At 43.5% G+C, this 24,442-nt stretch overlaps 1 long non-coding RNA gene across 3 annotated transcripts in view; it reads right to left on the reverse strand.

Moving 5' to 3' along the window:
- The window catches only part of LOC128113591 (uncharacterized), a 53,508-nt gene that overhangs the window by 18,697 nt on the left and 10,369 nt on the right, over positions 1 to 24,442 (reverse strand). For all 3 annotated transcript variants that reach the window (XR_008219549.1, XR_008219550.1, XR_008219548.1), the window contains exon 3: positions 23,014 to 23,123. This is a non-coding gene — a long non-coding RNA (uncharacterized LOC128113591). The remainder of the gene's footprint in view (positions 1 to 23,013; positions 23,124 to 24,442) is intronic.

The following is a 24,442-nucleotide window of genomic DNA, read 5'->3' on the forward strand; positions in this document are numbered from 1 at the left end:
GTAAAGCTAAAAGTAAGCATAATATAGAACTCAACAATTCTATTTCTAGGTATCCATTGGTTGTGGAATGCTGTTTTGCATATGTACACTGGGAAACACTTAAAGATGTATATTGCAGTAGTATTTGTGAAGGAGAAAAATTAGAAATAAGCCAATTATCCATCAAAAGAAGAATGTTAAATTATTATACTGTGTTAATATGATAGAATGATGTGGAGTGAACAAGGGCAATATATCAATCAGCAAACAATGAGTGTTTTAAACAGCACATTGTAGAAATATATATATATATAATATATTATATGTATATAGTATTAGCTCTGATTTCCTACCTGTGTGTGTGTGTGTGTGTGTGTGTGTGTGTGTGTGTGTGTGTGTTTGTACACATGTATGTACACCAATGTGCAGGTGTGAGTGGAGCCAGAAGACAATCTTGGGTGTCATTCCTTAGGTATTACCTACCCTTTATTTTAAAGTATTTATGTATTTATTTATTTAGGTTTTTTTAAGATAGGGTTTCACTGTGTAGCTCTGGCTGTCCTGGAATTCACTTTGTAGACCAGGCTGGCCTCGAACTCACAGAAATCTGCCTCCCTCTGCCTCCTGAGTGCTGGGATTAAAGGCGTGCGCCATCACTGCCCAGCTTGGATTTATTTTTATTTTGTGTGTATGTGTGTGCCTGCTTGTATGTCTATATACCACATGTGTGCCTGATGTGTAAGGAAGCCAGAAAAGGGTGTTGCATCCTCTAGAACAGGAGTTATGTGTGCTGTGTGCTGCCACGTGGGTGCTGGGAACCAAATCTGGGTTCTCTGCAAGAGCTCTTAACTGCTGAGCCATCTCTTCAGCTCCAGAATATTTTCTGTTTTATTTATTTATTTATTTTTCTGAGATAATGTCTCACTATGTATCCCTGGCCTGGAACTCACTGTAGAGACTGGGCTGGCCTCAAACCTACATAGAGCTGTCGGCCTCTGCCTGCGGAATGCTGTGAGTACCACCATGCTCAGCCCCTACTAGCTCTTCTAAGTAAAAGTACACAGACAATCTCCATCGTTTGCGAATGTGCATATGCTGTTTACAGATATCTACAGTCTTTCGGAACTCAGATCCAAAGACTGAGCCTACTTAATGACAGAGGAGTCTGGCAGGAGTTTGAGATGAATGAAAGAATAAAAGAACCACACTGTTGGATCCCTCCCATTCCTGGGTGCTGGTCCCTCTGCGTTTACCCACAGTCTCCTTCCACATCAAGGTTTACCTGTTCTTCCCCAATGCTAAATCCCCCATCAGGAACCGTCTCCTCACGAGGCAGCCCCAAGTGTGAGCACAGAGCCAATCCTTCTCCAGTTGAATCCACTTTTCTTTTCTTTCCTTTTTCTTTTCCATCTCATTTTCATTCATGCCTACCATCTTCCCATATTGCTACTAAACCTTTATGTCTTACATCTTATATTTAATAGCTTTTAAAGTTATCTATTTTATTTCATGTATGTGTGAGTTGTATGGGCAATGCATGCATCCCTGGGGCACGAGGAGGGGAGAGGAGAGCATCAGATCACCTGGAACTGGAATTATAGGTGATTATAACTAGCCACGGGAGTGCTAGGAACTGAACCCAGCCTCTTGGCAAGAGTAGCAAGTGCCCTTAACCTTTGGGCCATCTCTCCAGCCCTGTATTTAATAACTCTTCATTTCCCATCGACCAAGGAGAAGAAATAAATCTTTCATTTCCCCTTTTCTTTGTGTGTGTGTGTGTGTGTGTGTGTGTGTGTGTGTGTGTGTGTGTGTGTGTGTGTGGTGGTGGTGGTGGTAGGGCAGTTTGGGCATGTGTGTGCCACAGGGCATATGTGGAGGTCAGAGGACAACTTTTGGGAGTGAGTGTGTGATTATGCACCCGCCATCCACCATTTTGGACAGGATCTCTGTGTCTTGCGTATTCCAGCCTAGTTGGCCCATGAGCCTTCAGGCAACTCTCCTGTGTTTCCCTTCTGTCTCTCTGTAGGAGTGGTGAGCTTACAGATGTGAGCCACCACATCTGTTTTTACCTGAGTGGTCAGACAAGGGTCTTTTATTGCTGAGCCATATTCCTGGCCTTTCTTCCCCAAAGTAATAATTCTTTAATTTACATTTGAGAGAGTACTGAATCCAACCACTAGATCACCAGGGACAGGGTTTAGTTTACATATGAAATCCTATCTCTTCTTATGCTGACTAAGGATGTCTTATTTTTTGTCCATTTCTTATCTTGTGAGTTTTGGGATGTCTCTGCTGCAGGTCCACATTGCCAAAGAGAGTCTGTAGACGGCTAAAAATCTCGGAGTTAATTGGCTGCCCCGAGAAAGAAAAGGGGTTTATTCAAGAGTAAAACATTCTTTTAGTGAGGGACACGAAGAGTCTTTGCAATTTTTTTCCCAATGTCTAGGAAGTTACCCACAAGCCCACTGATGGGAGGAAGGAAGGAGAACATCCTCCACTGGCCGAGAGGGCACCGAGAGATCCGTCCCTTATTATACCAGCACACTGCTATCCAGTTGGCCTTTTTCATAATGAATTTCAGGGTTTGCCACCTCATAATGTTAATTCTGACATTCGCCTAAGAAAACCCAGTCTCACCATTTTGGCCAAATTAAAACAAGCTTTTATTAAAATATTAAATACTAACCAAGATGGAATTTGGTCAGGACCATCCTCCTCAGGTGAATGGCCCGAGGCACGGGTTGTCAGGGCTTATATGGCCAAAACCCATAGGACACAGTACTTTCCCAGGAGGCTTTGTTGTTATTTTCCCAGAACTACAACTCCTAGAATCCTAGGAAGTTACCTGAACCTTGGGCAGGTGGGGCAGATGGGGCTTACAGGTTAATTTAGAGTCAAACGATAACTCAACATGTCTGCTGCTTCCTGTATAAATCCTCCATGCTTCTTTTTAACAGCAACTGATTCCTATTCCTAGTTCTCAGAATAGGCAGGCACCACAAGACCTGTCTTGCCCATCACCAATGTCATCATCACAGGGCTCCTGAAACAATATATATGGTGCCTCTTGGTAGAGGCTAGAAGCATCATAGGCTGGGGCTTTGTTTTGCTAATCATAAACAGCCTGTTATTTGGCTCTCCCAATGCATCCTTCTTTGTGAGTGACATTTCTTCTGGTCCATCCCAACAGGGTGTTGTAGTGGGTTCCAGCTTTGACCTCAAAGCACTGCCCCTAGTGTGGCAGTAAGTAACTGCCACACCTGCTTATGACCTGCCCCTAGGGCGTGGCTGAGACAGGTCCCTTTAAGACCCAAGAGGCGAACATGCTTGGCCTTCTTCGCTACCTTTTGGTCTTGGATGCTGGTGCGGATCAGGCAGAGCTCTCTAGAGAACAGCGCTGGACTGTGCCTCAGTTACTATTTCCTGTATTGCGAGTTTCTTGTATCATAAATTAACCCCCCAATAAATTCCTATAATCATTAAACTATTTCTGTTGATTGGTAGCGATTTAATCTCAATAGAGTGTGTTCAGTTAGGTAGCAGCGAAACAAAACAAAACAAAAGTTCCTTGTCTGCCAACCACTAGTTTAGTTTGTAGCTTCAGAATTGGGCTCTTTCTCCCCTCCATGTTGAGCCAGATCTCTAAGCTCAAATGTCTCTCTTAATTTCTTTTCTCTTTGAACTTGCAGGCCACTCTGTTGCGATAAGGGAATCCATAGCCAAGTTCATGAGTCTGTCTGGATTCAGAACCGTGAGTCTTAGAGCTGAACGATGCCTTTGCTTAACTTTGGGATTCTGAAGAACAGAGAGACCCAGGGACATTAAGAGCTTTCTCCAGGATCTACCGTATTATTTTGAAAGCATATGGCTCACAAATGCCACCGTCTTAACTTTTACACAACAGGAGATGTGTGATCAGAGATGACGCAGCTGGTCCAGAGCAGCGCGGAGAGCTGGGACCAGAGCTGGGGTATGGAGCCTGCTCTCCTGTGTTCCAGATGACGCAGCTGGTCCAGAGCAGCACGGAGAGCTGGGACCAGAGCTGGGGTATGGAGCCTGCTTTCCTGTTTTCCAGCTTGGTGCTTCTTATGGATACCACGTGGCTTCTGGGCGAGGTGAGGAACTTAGAAACGGCCTGTCTACTCTCTAGCAATCCCTTTTACTTTTCTGTCTATCTGTGGTGACCTAAAACCCCACTGCCAGAGCATACACACATATTCACAAAATTTAATTGTATTTGCTAGTTGAGAAAACACGTGGTGTAAATACCAAAAGGGCGCCAAGGGGCGTACCCGGGGAATAAAAGTCTCCTTCATCCTCCTGTCCTTCAGCTCTCCAGTTTATTCTTTCTGTCTGTCTGTCTCTGTCTCTCTGTTGCCCCCACCCTCCGAGTCTCTTGCATGTTGTCTGGATAAGATGTGCTAAGAGAAGCCTACACACATGCCTATGTGCCCTTCTAATGAAAAGAGGGAAGCCTGCTGTGCTTGCATCCTAGCTTGCTTTTTAATCGGCTTAGATATTGATAGGATAGCCATTCTTATCAATAAACATAGAAGTGACCCCTTCATCAGCAGGGAGACATGCCTGGAGGGTCTAAGTTAAGCCCTCACAGGCCTTACATCCAGTTGAGAATGGAAATTGGCCCTGAATCTGATGTTCTGAGGTCGGGACTGTAAAGACAGAGATCCAGAGGCCAGGGGCCAGCTGAGACTTCACAGCTTGTCACATACAAAGATAAATTGCTTTGGGAGCAGAACTATATTCCCAAAGATAGCAAGGTACTAAAGTTTTGTAGCTCGTGCGATTGATGAAAGGCTCACTAGCAACTAACTACATAGTTAAAATGTGGGAAGGCAGTAATTGCATTTAAATGTGTAAAAATGAGATTTTGAAGTTCCCAGAGAGGAACTATTGGAAATGTCTGTGCTGGAAATGTGCTACATTAGTTATGGTCAAACCATGAACGGAACAGTACGAAGCTGTTAAATGAATGCATTGGATCCATATACACAGACGTGGAATCCTTCCCAGGAAGTCAATAAATGGGAAACTCAAGCTAAGGGACAGTGAGTAAGTGTCTTAGGTTGAGATCTCTGGAAGCAAAAATAGACGTTGTAGGGGAGGATTCTCCTAGGAGGAGTGGGAGCAGGATAGGGTATGGGATTCTTTACAGCAGCAAGGAACCATGTCTCAACCCTTAGTAAAACTCCTAGAGGCTGAGAGCAGAACACACTAGCTAGAGGTGGGTTGAACAGTCTTGATAGCAGCCACTGCAGAAGGCATACCTCATGTGACTGCCCTGTGTGTACATCCATCTGCTTGCACAGGATGGAAACCCTAAGAGTAGAACTTGCAGCTCCATGTCCTGGAGGCCTCCAGTCCCTAAGGGCTCAATGATAGAACTATCTTGCCATATAACTGATTTCTTTTGTAGTTCTTTGTATTTTTGTTTGCACATTTTCAAACATTCTTCTAAGAGGGGGAGCCATAGACTTTATCAGACATCCTAGGGGTCTTTGGAATGTACAAAAATAATGAGAAGACAGTGGTAGCTTGTTGTAGGCTTTCTTGGCCCCCACCCAAATCATGACATGGAGACTTATTATTAATCATGAATGCTCGGCCTTAGCTTAGACTTATTTCTAGCTAGCTTTTTTTTAAAAAAAAAAAAACTTAAATTAACCCATTTCTATTAATCTATGTGCTGCCTTGAGGCTCATTTACCTCATCTACATACTGTCCATCTTGCTTTCCTGCTTCCTCTGTGTCTGGCTGGCAGGCTTCCCTTTTCTCTCTGCCTGGCAGCCCCACCTTTTCCTCCTCTGCCTAGCTATTGGCTGTTCAGCTTTTTATTAGACCAATCAGGTACCTTAGGCAAGCAGGGTTAAACAGCAACACATCTTTACATAGTTAAACAATTATTCTGCAGCACAAATAAATGCAACACATCTTTACATAGTTAAATAGATATTCTTTTTTTTTTTGGTTTTTCGAGACAGGGTTTCTCTGTGTAGCTTTGCGCCTTTTCCTGGAACTCACTTGGTAGTCCAGGCTGGCCTCGAACTCACAGAGATCCGCCTGGCTCTGCCTCCCGAGTGCTGGGATTAAAGGCGTGCGCCACCACCGCCCGGCTAAATAGATATTCTATCCCACAACAGTAGCTATGCTTGGCCTTGAATTTTAGGGATGAGAGAGGTAGATTCTAGGGGTTTGGAGTGAGAAGTAGGAAAAAGGTTTCCTACATTTTGTGTGCATATGTACAAGTGTGTGGGGGGCTGACATCAACCTTGAATGTCACACCACCCTTTTTTTGTGTGTGGAGATTCACACACATGTGCTATGGAATGCATGTGGAGGTCAGAGAACAACCTTGCCATCCATTTTGTTTGAGATAAGGTCTCTGATTCTCAGCTCCATATGCCAGGCTCTTGCCTTGGGCTTCTGGGGATTCTTCTGTATCCATCTCCTATCCTGCACAGGAGCACTGGGATCACAGGTTCATGCACTGCTGTGCATTGAATACAAGTCCTTATACTTGTATAGCAAGCACATTACCCACTGAGCCTTTTCCCCAGTTCCCCCGACTTCCACCTTTTTCCTTCCTTCCTTCCTTCCTTCCTTCCTTCCTTCCTTCCTTCCTTCCTTCCTTCCTTCCTCTTCTTTTTTTTTTTTTTTTTTTTGAGACAGGGTTTCTCTGTATAACAATCTTGGCTGCCTGCCAGGAACTCACTCTGTAGACCAGGCTGACCTCAAAATCACAGAGGTCCACCTGTCTCTGCTTGCGGAGTGCTGGGATTAAAGGCGTGCGCCACCACTGCCCGGCTTATCTTTCTTTCTTTTCCTTCCTTCCTTCCTTCCTTCCTTCCTTCCTTCCTTCCTTCCTTCCTTTTCTTTCTTTTTGAGACAGGGTCTCACTATATAGCTCTGGTGGTCTTGGAACTCACTGTGTAGACCAGGCTAGCCTTGAAATCACAGAGATCCACCTGCCTCTGTCTCCTAAGTGCTGAGATTTAAGGCGTGCACCATTGCCACACCCAGCCCCATTTTGTTTTTTGAGACAGAATCTTTCACTAGGACCTGGAGCTCACTGGGTGGGCAAAGCTGGGTGGCCAGTGAGCCCTAGTTGTCTACCTCCTCTACTTCCCCAGTGCTGGGACTATCACCATGTGTCACCACACCTGATCTATTTTTATGTGGGTATTGGGAATTGAACTTGATCCTTTATGCTTGTGTGAAAAATACTTTGTGACTAAGCTACCATCAGATTTAAAAAAAAAACCCTTTTAAAGATTCCTTTTAAAAATTATTTTATCTTATGTATACGAATGCTTTGTGTGCATATATGTATGTGCAGCTTGTACAGGCCTGGTGCCCACAGAAGACAGAAGAGGGTGTTGGGCCCCCTGGAACTGGAGTTACACACAGTTGTCATTTGGGTGCTGGGAATTGTCCTCTGCAAGAGCAGCCAGTGCCCTTCACTGCTCAGTCATCTTTCCAGTCTCCAAATGAATAAACCTTTCAAAATATGTGCATGAACTACATTCTGAAAAGATTAAAAATGTATTATTTGTTGTGTGTGAGCATTTGTGCAGGTGTCTACCTTTTCTTTTCCTTCCTTCCTTCCTTCCTTCCTTCCTTCCTTCCTTCCTTCCTTCCTTTCTTTTTTCTTCTCTCTCTCTCTCTCTCTCTCTCTCTCTCTCTCTCTCTCTCTCTCTCTCTCTCTCTCTCTTTTGAGACAGGATCTCACCTACCTGGAACTCACAAGTAGAATAGGCTGACTGGCCTGGGGGCCCCAGGGATCTGCCTGACTCCAACCTCAACGGCACAGGGAATACAAGCTTGTACCACCATCCATGGTTCTGAAAACGAGTGTTCTGGGGATAGAACTTAGCTCTTTGTGTCTAACTGTCTCCCCAGCTCAATGTATTTTTAAAACACTGCTCAACTGCTCTGAAGAACCGGGGAGGAAAGAAAGAGGAGACCGTGCTGGGCAGTTTTCTGTCAACTTGACACAGCTAGAGTCATTAGAGAGGAGGGAGCCTCAGTTGAGAAGATGACTCCATAAGACTGGGCTGCAGGCAAGCCTGTGGGGCATTTTCTTAACCAGTGACTGATGGGGAGGGCCCAGCCCATGGTGGGTGGTGTCATCCCAGGGCTGGTGGTCCTGGATTTTATAAGAAAGCAGGCTGAGCAAGCTATGAGTGCAAGTCAGTAAGCAGCACCCCTCCATAGGCTCTGTATCAGCTCCTGCCTCTAGGTTCCTGCCCTGCTTGAGTTCCTGTCCTGACTTCCTTGGTGATGAACAAATCAACCCTTTCCTTCCCAGGTTTCTTTGGTCACGGTGACAACCCTGACTAGGGCAGAGAGCAAATGTGAGGGAGTGTACCTGATTCTTCCTGGGTTGCTTTTTGTGTTTTGTTCCATTTCTCTGAGTGCTTGACCTTTCTCTTTAGAAGGTCCTTTCCTGTCTCTCTGCTGTCTGCATTTGATTTTGAATCTGTTTTAGCACACTTGGACAGAACCCTGTATAATGATCTTTTACTAATTTTTGCCCTGATTCCTTATCAAATGATCATAGCACAAAGTTACTTCTTAACATATCCATATATGCTTGCAGTAGAAACTGCTTTAATTTGCATACTATTGTGAATCAAAGTATGCTTTTAAATGAGGAAAATGTTTTTATAATGTGAATAAAATTTGGGGGTTGCTTTAAACTTGGACTCTTGAAGGTTTTTTAATCAGAACAGGCTTGAGGACATTTGATGTTTCTCCATTATTCACAGTACATTTATAAAATGGATTTACGAAATTCTTCCTCCTGGGATTCGAAATGGATGTTCACTCCCTACCATTTTTGTTGCCAAGGGAGCGCACATCTGCCCTGGAAAACCTTCCTGTGGAGTAATGTCAGCAAAGATAGATGAATGAGAGTACACACGGTTCTGGAATAATAGTGCAATTTCGCTAAAGGATGACGTCATCTCTTTGCTGTTGAATCTGCCATCCTAAGGAGCCCCAAATCCACCCAGGCTAGAAAATGAATTACAAGGACATCACGCTGGCAAGGTGAGATGAAATTAAAAAACAGACAGTAAAATTTAATTTAAAAGGAGGAGAGCTTTGAAAAGATCCAGTTTGCAATGTATTTTTCTCAAGTAAGGTCTTGATCTAATTACCATATCATAATTTGCCATCATTTTGGATTAGCAGGAAAGATGCAAAGCTTATTCTTAATAGCTGGATGGCTATAGGTACGCAAGTATGCCACCAGACTATAATTAGGCATGTTGTAATTGATTTCAGTCTTTAAAGGGCACATTTAAATGCCAGCAAATAAAGATGCCTTTATCGGTTAAACCCACGCACTACGATGCCATGTGCCTCAGGGGACACAGGGGAAAGTGTACTGGGTTTTCTTTGGATACTAAGAAAAGAATGGTTTGTGACAGTGTGCTTGTTTTGGAGGTCAGTATTTTTTTTTTTAATTTTTATTTAAGAAAACTTTTTATTCATTTTACATACCAACCACAGATCCCCCTCTCTTCCCTTCTCCCACTACCTCCAGCCTTCCTCCCCTCACTTCCCTCCTCTAAAAGGGTAAGGGTTCCCATGGGGAGTCAACAAAGCCTGGTACATTCAGTTGAGGCAGGACCAAGCCCCTCCCCCTGCATCAAGGCTGAGCAAAGCATCCCACCATATGTAATGGCCTCCAAAAAGCCAGCTCATGCACCAGGGATAGATTCTGATTCCACTGCCCGGGCCCCTCAAACAGAACAAGCTACATAACTGTCTCTTGTATGCAGAGGGCCTAGTCCTGTCCCATGCAGGTTCCACAGCTGTCGGTCTAAAGTTCGTGAGTTCCCACGAGCTTAGTTCAATTGTCTCTGTAGATTTCCCCATCATGATCTTGACCCCCCTTGCTCATATAATCCCTCTTCCCTCTCTTCGACTGGACTCCTAGAGCTCAGCTTGGTGCTTGGCTGTGGATCTCTGCACCTGCTTCCATCAGTTACTGGATGAAGGCTCTATGATGACAGTTAGGGTATTCACCAATCTGATTACCTGGGTAGGCCAGTTCAGGCGCCCTTTCTACTATTGGTAGTAGTCTAACCTGGCGTCATCCTTGTGGATTCCTGGGGGTTTTCCTAGCACCAGGTTTCTCCCTATCCCCATAATGGCTCCTTCTATCAAGAGATCTCTTTCCTTGCTCTCCCACGCCATCCCTCTCCCAACTCCACCATCCGTTCCCTTATGTTCTCATCCCCCATCCCCAGTTTACTCTGGAGATCTCATCTATTTCCCTTCCAAGGGCGATCCATGCGTCCCTCTTAAGAGTCTTCTTTGTTAGCTAGCTTCTCTGGAGCTGTGAGTTGTAGTCTAGTTATTGAAGGTCAGTATTAACTCAGTGCTTTTGCCCCCCCCCACCCCCCGTTTGTGTGTGTGTGTGTGTGTCTCACTTGAGGTCTCATGGAGGCCAGGCTAGCTTCAAACTTTGTATGTAGTCCAGGATGACCCTGAACTTCTGATCCGTCTGTCAGTAGTTGCTCAGATATTGGGATGCAGGTGTACACCACCAGGCTCAGCCTTTCTTCCACATCCCTACTTTATTTTATTTGATACAGGGTCTTATTACAAAGTCCAGATTGATCTTGAGCTCATGGTCCTGTCTTAGCCTCTACTGCTGCCTGGGTTACAGGCATGGCCAGCTTTCCACATTTTTTTTTTCTTTTTGTTAGAATGCAATCAAAACATATATCTCCAACTTTCTTCATTCTCTCTTGCTCTCATTTCTCCCTCCTTCCTTCTCCCTGCCCTGCAGTACTGGGTGTGGAACCTAGGGCTTGACTGCTGAGGTATAGTCCAACCCCTTTTTAACCTTTTTTTAAATGATAAAGTCTCACTAAATTGCCCAGGCTGGCATTGAACTCACTCTATGGCCAAGGCAGGTTGCAATTGCCACTGTCCTGACTCAGCTACTCATGTAGCTGGGATTATAGGCTTGTGTCACCAGCCATGGCCTTCTCTCAGCCTCCCAGGGTCCAGAAGCAATATGTGAATTTCTGTCCAGGCGTGGATAATGGCTGGGAGGAATAAATACCATAGTTAGATTAAATCCAAGAATCACATTTCAAAGCTGGATTACGAAGTCATGAAAAGGAGGCAGGAAGCTCAAGTAGAGGGAGGAGAGACTCTAGAAATATAATGAGCTGTTGCTTATTGAAAAGCAAATCTGCTGTTTGAATAAAGATCAAAGGACTTTCAATGTGTTGCATGGCTGGGTCTTCCTTTGAGCAACAAGTCCCGAGATAAGGAGGCAGGACGAACTAAGATGCTCATTAACAGTAATAAAAATTCGAAAACCATCAGGAACAAACTCACAAGGCAATTTCATTTCCAAGCACATTTCCGTGTATCACAGGTAAAACAATGTTTTCACAAATACCATTTTTAACGCAGGATTTACTCGCAGAAGCTATTTTTGTGGCTTAGGGAACAAATTGTTCATTGAAACAGAACTTTGCTGATCCTGGTTTCAAAGAATTCTCTTATATGAAAAATTCTGTAAAGCCGATGGGGTCAGAACAGGAGTATTAGGTAATGAAAATGTTCTTTTGAGATATAATATTATACTTTCTGCTTTAAAAGTATTAGTATGCAAGGCACTGTGACAGGAACAGAAAAGAGGAAGTAAAGAGAGATAATATTTTAAATCTGTATGTGCTCTGTACTTTCCAAAATAGACTCCACGGAAGCAGCAAATGCTATCCTCATTCTGCTGATGAAAACACACTTCCAAGAAAGAGTAATGGAGATCTCAGAGTGGCTTATGAAATAAAGCTCACACATGTTTCTGTCTTGGTCTCTCTCTGTGTTTTGACTCCTGGAATTGAAGAGTTCAGAACTGGCACTTTTGGGAAGCCTTGAAAGAGCTATCCCACTTGGCTCTTCAGGACCCAGATTCTCTTGGCATTGCCCAGTTCTGTTGCTCTATGATGTGGTTGGCTTGGGTTAGTCAGGCCACAGATAATGACTCCTGAGCCGAATGCATGGAGCTGGGCAGGGCTGTCCTCTTCAGGTAAAGGAGTACTTTTTTTTTTTTTAATCTGAGTATGGAGAATTGGGCAGTAACAAGAATTGAGTGTAAATAAGAGATGACCAACCAGAAGTTAACAAGATGATACAATTAGGAAGATTTAGATCACGGCTAGAACTCAAAGGAGACCCTAGGAGCTGCTTTTCTTTAAAAAGCATCTTTACAGGTTTATTTATTTTTATTTATGTGTATGGATGTGAGCCTAGGTGAGTATATGCACACCATGTGCATGATATGCATGCAGGAGTCCACAGAGCTCAGAGAGGGTTTTGGATTCCCTGGAACTAGTGTTAAAAACAGTTGGTTCTAAACCACTGAGCAGGTGATGGGAACCAAACCCAGGTCCTCAGCAAGATAGCCAGCTTTCTTAACTGCTGAGTCATCATCTCTCCAGCTCGGGAGCTGCTTTCCAATTGGTGCATAGTTGAGAGAGAGAGAGAGAGAGAGAGAGAGAGAGAGAGAGAGAGAGAGAGAGAGAGAGAGAGAAAGACTGTATTTACCAAATTGCTTGCTTTACAAGACTTCTCCCCAGTCTAGACTTGGCTGAGAGCATCCCTCATGAAGGGTTCCATCCATCTCCTTCTGTCTTATGTGTATCATACACAGATGATTGTGACACCAAAGCTCCCTCTAACTGGGTTGCTAGGGTACACTGGCTGCTGGATCCTACCCTGGCCCAACTCTGAACCTAGACCTTCAGTGTTAGCAGGATCCTTAGAGAGTCTGGTCTGCCTAATTATCACATCTTCTTGCACCCTGCTTTCCAGGCCACTCTGACAGAGAGATATCCTGACATCATTTTTCTTTTATGTTGCTACCCTACCTGCTGATCATCTTTGTTTAAATTGCTAATTCTCATTTTCCAACAGGTGACATGGACTCAAGCCAAACCAATCTTCATCCACATAGCATTGGGCCGTGGCAATGATTCTCAAATGGAAGCCTTAAGATTATGTGTAGGTCTTTTGATGCCTTGGGAAGTAAAGTGAAAACACAAAATGTGTCTTAACAGTTCTGACAGGAACTCACTGAACAAAACCCCTTCTAGTCTAGGTGCCATTCAACTCTTTGGATGTTCAATTGCTTTCTTCGTTAATTGATCTATTCACATTTTCGACTGAGTTTATTTAACTCAGGACGTCGTGAAACTGAGATAGGCACTTTGCTCTCAGAGGAATATATAGGTTCTTTTCTAGAATTATCTGAAGGAACACACAACAAACCACAACGATGAAGTGCAGCTGGCACTAAGATCAACTTCGCTCTTCGTATCATCTTCCAGCGCCAAGTCACCGAGGAACCAGGGGTAGGACTGAGCTAACGCGAGTTGCCCTGGCTGGGTCTGGACTCCCATCTGCCTTGATTTTTGTCTCAGGCCTCCTCTTGCTTCCAGGGCTAACTACTAAAGACTCATCTTGGTTGATATGGTCTCAAGCTCTTCGGTTTTTCTTTGTTGATTTCATGGAAGGCTTCTCTTCTGTAGCAGCTACTGGCTCTGGCTGTGCAAGCTTCTCATCTCTCAAGTGGTGAGAGCTCTGTGTCTAGCTTGTTGCCGATTTTCCTGCAAGACCAGCATCCTCTTGCTCTTGTGGCCAGGCACACCATTTCTCCTCACATCCCCAGTTTCCTGTGTACCTTCCTGCAAGTTATTTCATGATAGGAGGGCTTTTTTTTTTCTTTTTTTGATTGAAGTTAAGGGAAAACAGCCAACTTTGAACTGAATCCTCAGTAGAAACAGTTTTGTCACAGGCACAGTACAAATGCCACGACGTTTTCTGCCAATGATAGCCAATGCTCTGTTTCTTTCCAAATCATCAGGTAATAACTTGGGGTCTTATTGTTTATCCCTTGTAGCAGAGTTCTCACAGTGTCTTACATGAAAAGCTCTGTGATAAATTAACTTTGGAAGGTGCCGGATTAAAGTCCTATTGGCTTTTTTTTTCTGACCATTTTTTCCCCCCCAGAACCTTGGCTGCAATGTTAATTTCTTCTGTGTATCTACCAAGTGGATGTTAGCATTCTGCAAAACACATTGGGAATGTTCCTTTCCTTGATCCAGTCAGCCAGCCTCAGTGTCTTTTAACCTGAGTGAAGCTAGGCTGGTGTCAGCAGGGTACCGCATCCAAAAGAAACCCAAGATGGACAAAAACACAACACAACACAACACAACACAACAACAAAACACAACAAAACCCCCACTCCCACCCCACCCCCACCCCCCAAAACCCAAACTGAAACAAAATACCACCCCCTTCTCTTCAGAGAGCAATATGTGCCTGTCAGGAGAGATGCCTCTGGAAGATGGAGCAGATGGAGGCTATGCGCTCAGCAGCATCTTTACAAACCTCTTTTCCTAAAGACCCCCTGCCATGCCAGCTGCTTTCAGAAGCCCTCCCCTTTTCTGCAGACTCTGACTGTTTGATTTCTCCTCTTGCCGTCTAGATTTGTGACATTCTTTCAAGATGAGCTCCTTGCTCCTGCGGTGTGGCGTTGGAACACTGTGTCCTCTATTCTGCCAATTTGAAGATTGGCTCCAGAATCCTTAGATTCCCTGGATTCTGTGATTCTAGGTAGCAAAGTACTTTACGGTAGAAGATAGTCCCTAAAGTGAGGTGTGGTTAACAGCAGCATTTACCTTCTTCTTTCTTACATGAGACATATGGAGATGAAGGGAATTGAGTAGGGCAGTTTTTGAGACTCCTAAATTATAATAATCCTGAGTCTAGTGTGAAACAGGATCTGTTTCTGTTTGTCTGTTCTGACTGTCCTGGAGCTTGTTAGGTAGACCAGGCTGGCTTTGAACTCACAGAGATCCTCCTACCTCTGCCTCCCGAGTGGTGGGATAAAGATGTGCACCACCATGCCTAGCTCAGGACTTCTTACTTGAAAGGAGATGCTGATAAAGCCTGTTTAGCCTCCTTGTTTCTCCTCCTTCTCTCTCCTCCTTTTCCCAAGGTGCAGTTTTATACTACTCTCTTTGACGAAGACGTCTTCGACCACGAAAGCCCATGGTCATCTTCTCAACAGCAGCAACTGAATTAGGCTTACTTAGCACCCGTGTTGTGCTGGAGAATGGTGTGGCAGAGACAAATGACAAAGTCCTAAGTCTTGATCTGTTTTCAGTCAGAGCTCATTTTCTTTGCTACTGAGCACCATCCATTAAGCAGCCCCTGGAAGCACCAAGTGCTGCCTCCTAGAGTTGTGCAATTTGGGAGGTGGTCCTCTAAAATTCATTTGTTATTAAATTAATTTGTTATTATGCTGGTTTTTTCCTTTTTTTTTTTTGCAACCCAATTCTATTTTTTTTTTGAGAGTGAGGATTATATTTTGAGAGTGTTGGTATCTTTATGCAGAATTTACCATGCCAATTTTCCTTTAATCAAAATTCAGGAAATACTTGTTATTGAACTGACTTTACTGGTGAGATCATTAAGCTAACGTGTACACTGTTGGGAGAACAACTGGACACCAATTCCTTATGTACTATGGTGAAAGAGAGGGAAGGGGACTAGAGAACACCCATTCTTTTTTTTTTTTTTCGAGACAGGGTTTCTCTGTGTAGCTTTGCGCCTTTCCTGGAACTCACTTGGTAGCCCAGGCTGGCCTCGAACTCACAGAGATCCGCCTGGTTCTGCCTCCCGAGTGCTGGGATTAAAGGTGTGCGCCACCACCGCCCGGCTTAGAACACCCATTCTTATAAAGCTTGCTAGAACATTTAAAAAAAAATATTATCTCAAAGTACCAGAAAGAGCATCATTGACACAAAACTCTTCAGGGTTCTGCAAACTGCCAAGGAAGTGATGTTAAAGTCATAGCCTACTAGAAATCTCTGTAGAACAGACTACAACTACAAAAACAAAGAAACAAAACCAAAAAAAAAAAAAAAACAAAAAAAAACCAGAACCCTTCTCCCCTAAAAAACCCTTAGAACAAAAATCAATAAAAATCAAAGGGAAAAGAAAGACTGGATGAATGATGATGCTATTTAGTCACATTTTTGCTATCTAACAAATCAGTCCAAATGGAGTGGCTGAGAAACAATAATCCTTCATTATCTCACGATTGTTTGGTGCAACTGGGTTCTGCTGGGTGGTCTCTCCACTTCATGGGATACAGATGTGGCCGGTCAGCCAGGAGCTGGCTGGAGCTGGAATATCCAAGATGGTCTTTCATTGTCCAGGACTTCCTGCTTGTGATGCTTCATTGTCCAGGACTTCCTGCTTGTGATGCTTCATTGTCCAGTAGTCAAGCCAAGGCTTTTATACTCACAACAGCTTCTTCCCAAAGAGGGAAGCAAAAGCTGCCAATTTTCTTAAGCTCTGAGCTTTGGAATCTTAGAGCATTATTGCCAACTTATCCTATTGGACAAGATGAGTGGCAGGGCCAGTCTGGATGTGAGGAGAAGAGGAAAATAGGGGTGTGCACAGGAAGGGATGATTTCTACTGGCTATATTTGGGTATTATCTACCACATTTATTTACAGTCACATCTGGCACATGTAGTAAGGACTGGATACATGAAACAGCTATAGGACCCATACAGTGGATGGATATTCAAGAATAACAAAGAAGGAAATATAAAAGTATGATGTAATGTGCATGACACCTGCACACACCAGGCTGAGAGTGTTTTGTAGGGGTTCACTTGTCTGAGATGTCTAGGAACAGCAACTCTAAGGAGATCAAGAGAAAACTTGTGGTTAGGTAGGCTAGGAGAGGATGCGGCACTAATTGTAATTGAACATAGGAGATGTTACTGAGGTGATAAAAAATGCTCTAAAATTAGATTATGCAGAGATGGTTGCACGTTTCAATATGTTTACCAAAAAACTGTTGAATTGTGCTCTTAGAAGCAGGGAATCTGATGGTATGTAAATCACATTTTAATAAAGTTTGTTAAGCCACAGGGCAGTGGCTTCTAATTCAAAATACACATTCCTTCACAATTTCAAGTTAATTTGAATAAATGTAGAGCAAGTTAACTTTCCCATAGAAATAAATGTAAAGGGGGAATGTATTCCTTCTCTTTTATTTATTTTTTTGGTGTGTATGTATATGTGCAAGGTGCATGTGCACACGTGTGTGAGGTGCATGTGCACATGTGTGTGCAGGTACATGTGCAGAAGCCAGAGGAGGGTGTCAGGTGACCTGCCCTATCACTCTATACCTCATTCGTTTGAGGCAGGTCTTTCACTGAACCTGGAGCTCGTGTTTCTCAGCTATTCCCAGCCATCCTCCTTTCTATGGCCCTGTCAGTGGTAGAGTTATAGGAGTGCAGGCCCTGGCTTGTCATGTGGATGCCGCAACCTGAACTTTGTTCCTCATGCCTCTGCAGCAAGTGCTCTTAACCTCTGAGCTGTCAATACACCCTGGGCAGTGCATTCTTAAAGGGCAAGCCCTGCCCATTGTGGCCTGTTTACTTCAGCTTCTGTTTTCTCTTAAGATATTTTTAAATATTGCATTTATCTATCTATCTATCTATCTATCTATCTATCTATCTATCTATCCATCCATCCATCCATCCATCCATCCATCCATCCATCCACCCACCCACCCACCCACCCACCCACCCACCCACCCATCCACCTACCCACCCACCCATCCATCTATCCCCATCCATCCATCTATCTATCTATCTATCTATCTATCTATCTATCTATCTATCTATCTGTGTGTGTAACACACATTGCATGCAGCAGTTAGAGGACAACTGGTGGGGGCTGGTTCTCTCCTTTTACTGTATCGGTTCCAGGAATTGAAAAGAATTGAACTCGGGTCATCAGGCTTGGCAGCAAATGCCTTTACCTGCTGAGACATCTCACTGGCCTTCACCTTCACATCTGTGACATGTGCTCACTCCTAATCTGACCAGGCTGATCATCCAGCCCCTTCCTTAAGTGTTTTAAACACATCTGACTTCCAGTTCCCGGTTATTGATTTTCCAGTGTTGTTTCTTGGCTGTATAACCATTACTTATACGGGCACATCTGGGTGATACTGCTATAGACTAATCAGAAGGTTTTAATTCTTAACAGCAGTCGAATTAAAGATGAGATGGCCACTAAGAGCCCTAGCCAAAGCTTAGTTTATGAATACCATTAATGTCTTCTGTAGATTAAAATTTGCAGCTACTTCTGCTAACCTGTTCCATTGACATATTCTTTAATAGTTTTAATAGTTATTTTTCTTTTTTTTTATTTTTCAAGACAGGGTTTCTCTGTGTAGCTTTGGAGCCTGTCCTGGAACTCACTTTGTAGACTAGGCTGGTCTTGAACTCACAGAGATCCGCCTGCCTCTGCTTCCTGAGTGCTGGAATTAAAGGCATGTGCCACCACTGCCTGGCAATAGTTATTTTTCTAATTGCTGGGACCAAATACCTGACAAGAAACAAGTTGGAAGTGTTTATTTTAGCGAGGGGATACAGACCACCATGGTGGAGAAGGCAGGGCAGCAGGAGAATGAAGGGGCTAGTCATAGTGTTTTCATAATAGTCAGAAAGGAGAGAGTGGGGGGTGGGGGACGAGAGGAATGCTGGCATTCAGCTCTCATTCTCCTTTCATTCACTAAAGGATTGCCCCCCGCAAGCATTCAAGTTGGTGCTACCCATATATTCAGGGTAGGTATTCCCTGATCAGTCAAACCTTTCTGAAACACATCACAGACACATTCAAAAGTGGGTTTCCATGGTGATTCTAATCCAGTCAAGTTGACAGTAAAGATTAACCATCATGCTTTCTGACATTTCAATAAAAACATAGTTTGCAAGTCTCTTGTCTTACCCATCTTGAAATTTTGCAAGTTTTGACACATTTTTATATAAGGAGATTTATATTGCTTTAAACTTTTCTCATTATTACTCTATGTACTTTGCTGTTTGAAATAATTCACGAGATGCAAATGTACTTCCAAGGTGGTGATAGTGAGGCCTTGCCAGCCTGGCCCCTTCCTCTTCCCCTGTTTCTGAGATGGGAAAATTCCAACATTCATTGTGTGTAGTCCAGGTGGCTCAGAAGCCCTTTGTATTGGGTTCTATTCAATTTGTAAGGAGTTTATGTTCCATGAATTTGCATTAAGTTTCAAATTAGACTCAATAAACCTAAATTCCAAGTGAAATTCTGTCTGATCCATTCAGCCTCTGGAGCTTGTCAGAAACTCCAGAATTGGCTTGGATTTCCCTTCTAGGATTTATGAACCTGGGCTGAACACAAGGTTCATAAAGTGATCCAGCCAGAGTCCCTTAGTCTGGATTTCAAAAGACGAGTTTTGCACATTTTTGTACATATCAAACAAGTTGTCATTGTCCACTGGATTTATGCTCTGCTCTCCCTAAATGACCTCACTACACATTGCAGATCATCGCCTTCATTGATGTGGTGGAGTGAACTGTATCCTTCCTAAGTTCTTAGGAGGAAGTTCTAATCCTCAGGACCTCAGATTCTGCTCTTGTTTGGAGTTAGGGTCTTTATAGACCTAATCAAGTTAAACTGAGGTCAATAGTGTAAGCTCCAGTCCACATGACCGATTGTCCTCAGAGGGAAATTTGGGCACAGATACACACTAGAGAACACCATGAAGCTATTAAGGCAGAGTCAGGGGTGGATGAGTCTACTAGCCTAGGAATGCCAAAGATGGCTGGCAAGCCACTAGAAGAGAAAGGCACAGGGCAGTTTTTCCCTCATAGACACCTGAGTGTACCAAGCCCATCAACCTTTGATTTTGGCCTTCTAGTTTCTAGACCTGTGAGATGATATATTTTTTGTGTTTAAGCACTCAATATATGACTCTTAGTTAAATACTCCTAGCAAACTGCTATCACGGGCAAAATAAAATTAAAATGAAGGCTTTATACTTTGACCAACTCCCCCCCCCCCCTCCGGGATTTCTCTGTGTAGTCCTGGCTGTCTTGGAATTCTGTAGACCAGGCTGGCCTCAAACTCAGAGATTCACCTGCCTCTGCCTCCCAAGTTCTGAGATTAAAGGAAGAAATGACTACTACCACCCAGCAACTAACATTTTTCTTATAGAGCTGATTTTTTAAAAAATAAGAATTCTGGGAGGTAGCCTGTTGTGGAATATTATTTTAAGGTGTGTTACATTTGTTTATGCTGTGGAATATTTGTTTAATCTTGCAAAGATGTGTTGCATACTTTTATGTTGCATTTGTTTAACTCTGTAAAGCTGTGTTACTGTGCCTGACTAAAACACCTGATTGGTCTAATAAAGAGCTGAACGGCCAATAGCTAGGCAGGAGAGAAAAATAGGTGGGGCTGCCAGGCAGAGAGAATAAATAGGAGGAGAAATCTAGGGAAGAGAGTGAGGATCGAGAAGAGGAGGAGAGGAGGACACCAGGGGCCAGCCACCTAGCCACACAGCCAGCCACAGAGTAAGAAGGAAAGAAAAATATATAGAACAAAGAAAGGTAAAAAGCCCAGGGGCAAATGTAGTTAAAGAGAAATGGGGCAATTTAACTTAGAAAAGCTGTCTAGAAATAAGCCAAGTGAAGGCCAGGCATTCAAAAAGAAAACTAAGTCTCCGTGTATTTATTTGGGAGCTGGGTGGTGGGCCCCAAAAGAGTTAAAAAACAAACAAACAAAAAAACTACAGTAACCATGAATTTCATTTTACATACAAGAATAGAGGCCAAAAGACATGACCAGGACCATACAAGTCCTTTTGCTCAACTGATACGGTGATAAAACTCTTCATTTTCTAGTACATTCCTCTGGTGCTTCCATGCTGCGGGGAAGCCCAATTATGCAGTTTCGAAAAGGTGAATACAACTCTCTAGGTTACCTGCCATTTTGTGTTCCTATGCTTTGGTGCTTGATCTGCAAATACCACTGATGTTTGTTGAACTCTGTCCAGGTACTAGTGCTGAATAGAATCATGTTTACTGTAAATTAGCAATCATTTCATCACATCCATGAATATGTCAGTCAGCAATCTGGGGAGGGTGCAGTCAGCACAATATGTCTATCTTCTCTCTGCTCCATGGTATCTGGAACCCCAGCTAGGAAGACTTGAATATTGGTGGTGAGCTGGATTACTGGGGTCTAGAAACATCCACAGGCTCTTTCATTCCTGTATCTATCTGTAGGTTTGTGGCTCACTATCGGCTGAACCTCAGTGGAGAACATGAGCTGGAACACCTAGTTCTGGCCTGGACCCTTGTAGCTGGAGTTTTCCTGCCTGGCCCACAATCAGGACAAATCTCTGTCACCCGCCAGTCCCACAGCCACTCAGACCCGACCAAGTAAACACAGAGACTTATACTGGGTACAAACTGTATGGCCGTGGCAGGCTTCTTGCTAACTGTTCTTACAGCTTAAATTAATCCATTTCCATTAATCTATACCTTGCCACATGGCTCGTGGCTTACCGGTATCTTCACATTCTGTTTCTCATCGTGGCGGCTGGCAGTGTCTCTCTGACTCAGCCTTCCACTTCCCAGCTTTATTCTCCTCCTTGTCCCGCCTACACTTCCTGCCTAGCCAATGGCCAATCAGTGTTTTATTTATTAACTAATTAGCAACACATTTGCCATACAGAACATTCCACAGTAGACCCTTGATAGTTGGCTTTCCCCATAGCCAAGTATCTGGGTCCAAAAACAGCATCCCGCGGGAACCAGACAGAAGCTGTGAGCTCTCTCTCCATTAACCAGTGTTGGAAGGACATGGTGTCACTTCCTGGAGATGTCGGAATTCACCCCAGATTCAAGAAAGGGAAACCAAACAAGCATATTTTGATGTGAGCAGAGTGAAAATGGCATTGAGGGCATGTACAAGGGGAGGCCTTGTGGCTATCTTTGAAAAACAAAACCTGTCCCCAGTCCTTGAAGTGAAGCTTTTCATGTGTTTGTGATGGCTCTCAAACTTGCTTTCATAGCTTTTGTGACTGGATATGCTCACAAGAGCATATCTAATAGAACTTCATCTCTGTTTTTCCTTAATCTAGATTTAAAAAAAAATTGTGGCTTTTAAAATGTACAGTTACTTAGAGAATGAACTATGATTTCACTAATTAAAAAAATAAAACCCACTCATTTCTTGTAAATGTATATGCTACATTAGAGAACAGCTTGTAGGAGCTGGAGTTTGAACTGAGGCCATCAAGCTTCATGGCGAGTACTTTTCCCCTGTGAGCCATCTCACTAGCCCCTTCACTAGTAATTTCATCATCTCGAATAAATCAACTCTTTCCTTTAGATTTTTGAGGCAGGACCTCACCATGTAGCCGTGGTCGGCCTCAAACTCTACGTGTTTCAAGCTCACTTCAACCTCTGTATCTTCTTGCCTCAGCATCACTGGTATTATGTCTGGCTGCATTATTTCCTCTTGATTTCAGCTTCTTTCGCACTAACAGACCTCATTCCATCAACAGTTTGTGAAGGGAAACATGCTAATATCAATAAAGTATTAGCATGATGCCTGCATCACAGTGAGCGCTGTCAACAGGCACTGCTGTTGTTGTTACCCCTGGTGGTGAAATCACAGTGCTTTTAGAATTTTTTCCTCAAGCCAGATACAAAGGTTACCTGATCTACTGTTGTGGTGTAAAACCAAACCAACCCAAGCCAACCAACCCAACCCAACCCAACAACTGGGGCTGGAGAAGGGGCCCAGCGCTTAAGAGTGGGTACTGTTCTTGCAGAGGACCAGGGTTCGATTCCCAGCACCCACTCGGGGCAGTTCAGAAGTGCCTATAACTCCAGCTCCAGGGACTCTGACACCTCCTTCTGGCATCTGCAGGCACTAAATGGAAGTGCACACATCCACACACAGACACATGCATAGACACATAATTTAAAAGGCTAACTAAAAAAGAGATAAAAACAAACAACTTAGTATTATATTGTTTTAAAATTTCAGATAACCTTACAGGAATATATCGGTGAACAAAAAAGATGATTAATGGGTGACAGTTCAGAGTGCTTACTGATCTTGCAGAGGACCCCACTTTTGCTCCCGGCACCCACACAGTGGCTGTCAACTACCCGTAACTCCAGTTGCAGCGAATCTGGTGACCTCTTTGGCCTCTGTGGGCTCCTGAAATGCAGATAATGCACCTAAACTCAGGCAAGTATACACATGCAAATAAAATGACAAATAAATAAATGATAAATAAGTGATAAATAAATAAAAAGCCAATTAAAAAGAAAACAGAATGAATTGAACTTGAACATGAAGGCTACTCTGGAGAACTGGTTTCATGAGGTTCTGCCCAAATAAAAAAAGAAGGCCAGTGAATCTGAACCTGAGAAAAGGAGGCTTTTAAAGGGTTTATTTCATACTGCAAATTCTACTGGTGTCCCCCGGGACTCCTATTCTCTCCATCCCTGGCTCCTGCACAAACAGTTCAGCCCCAGGCAGTGCCCTCCCTGCAATACTGACCATCACTTGCTCTTGTAAAACTGGGATCCTGAGTCTCGAGATTTTTTCCAGGGCCATCTATATTTTATCTTCTACATCCTTGAAGCCTTTCCCACCTTTTACAAGAAACTGAATCCCACGGAGGACATTTATCACGGTTTTTATAGGTCTGTTCAGGACAGGCTATAGGGGAAAAGAATCACAAGACGGGCATTTCACAGCCTGCTCTTGTCAGACCCTTGCCTTTGCTCTTTATCTCCTGCACACTTGGGCTGCAGAGACCAGACCTCCCAGACTCCATTAGACCCCTAGGAAGTGTGGACCTGTTTACTAACTAGAGGACCGGGCATGTAGCTCAGTGGTAGAGTGTATGCCTAGGGTCCATAGGTCTGGGATTTCAATTCCGGTAACACAACACAAAACAGTAAAAACAAAAAACTGTAGTACTAGCTAGAGAAAAGAATGATATGCAGAAATACAAGCAAAGAATTTGGGTAAATAAAAAACAATCTCCACAGGTATGAACTTTAATGTTTTTAGCCATGGAAATAAAGTTTGCCTGGACTGTGCTGAAACATGGCCACATTTCATCCTGAGATTAGCACTCTGAAGTGGCTATGTTTATTATACTTCTGTTTTTCAGAAGACTAAGGCAAAAAGTAGTCATCAAATTACATGAGAATGACATGATTTCCAACTATGAAACCTCCACTCTTAATTAGTTCTTATGTTATATCACTTTTCTGATCAGTCTGCATGTACTTTTTTTGACACAAAGCTAAGAGCCTTTCAGACAATTTTTTTGGTGGTGCTGGGGCTTGAACCCAGGGTCACAGGCATGCTAGGCTAGCACTCTTCCACTAGGTCAGACGCCCAGTGCTTGAGCAGTCTGAAGGAAGAATGTGTATACTCTGTGTTCTTCAGGGGTCACTTTCACCTTTACGGCCTGTGAGCCTCTCCATTGATAATCAATATGCTCCAAGTTCTGTCTTCTG

This window comes from Peromyscus californicus, unplaced genomic scaffold (genome assembly GCF_007827085.1).
Source record: "Peromyscus californicus insignis strain IS unplaced genomic scaffold, ASM782708v3 Scaffold_18__1_contigs__length_77618521, whole genome shotgun sequence".
In the NCBI taxonomy this organism is placed as follows: Eukaryota; Metazoa; Chordata; class Mammalia; order Rodentia; family Cricetidae; genus Peromyscus; species Peromyscus californicus.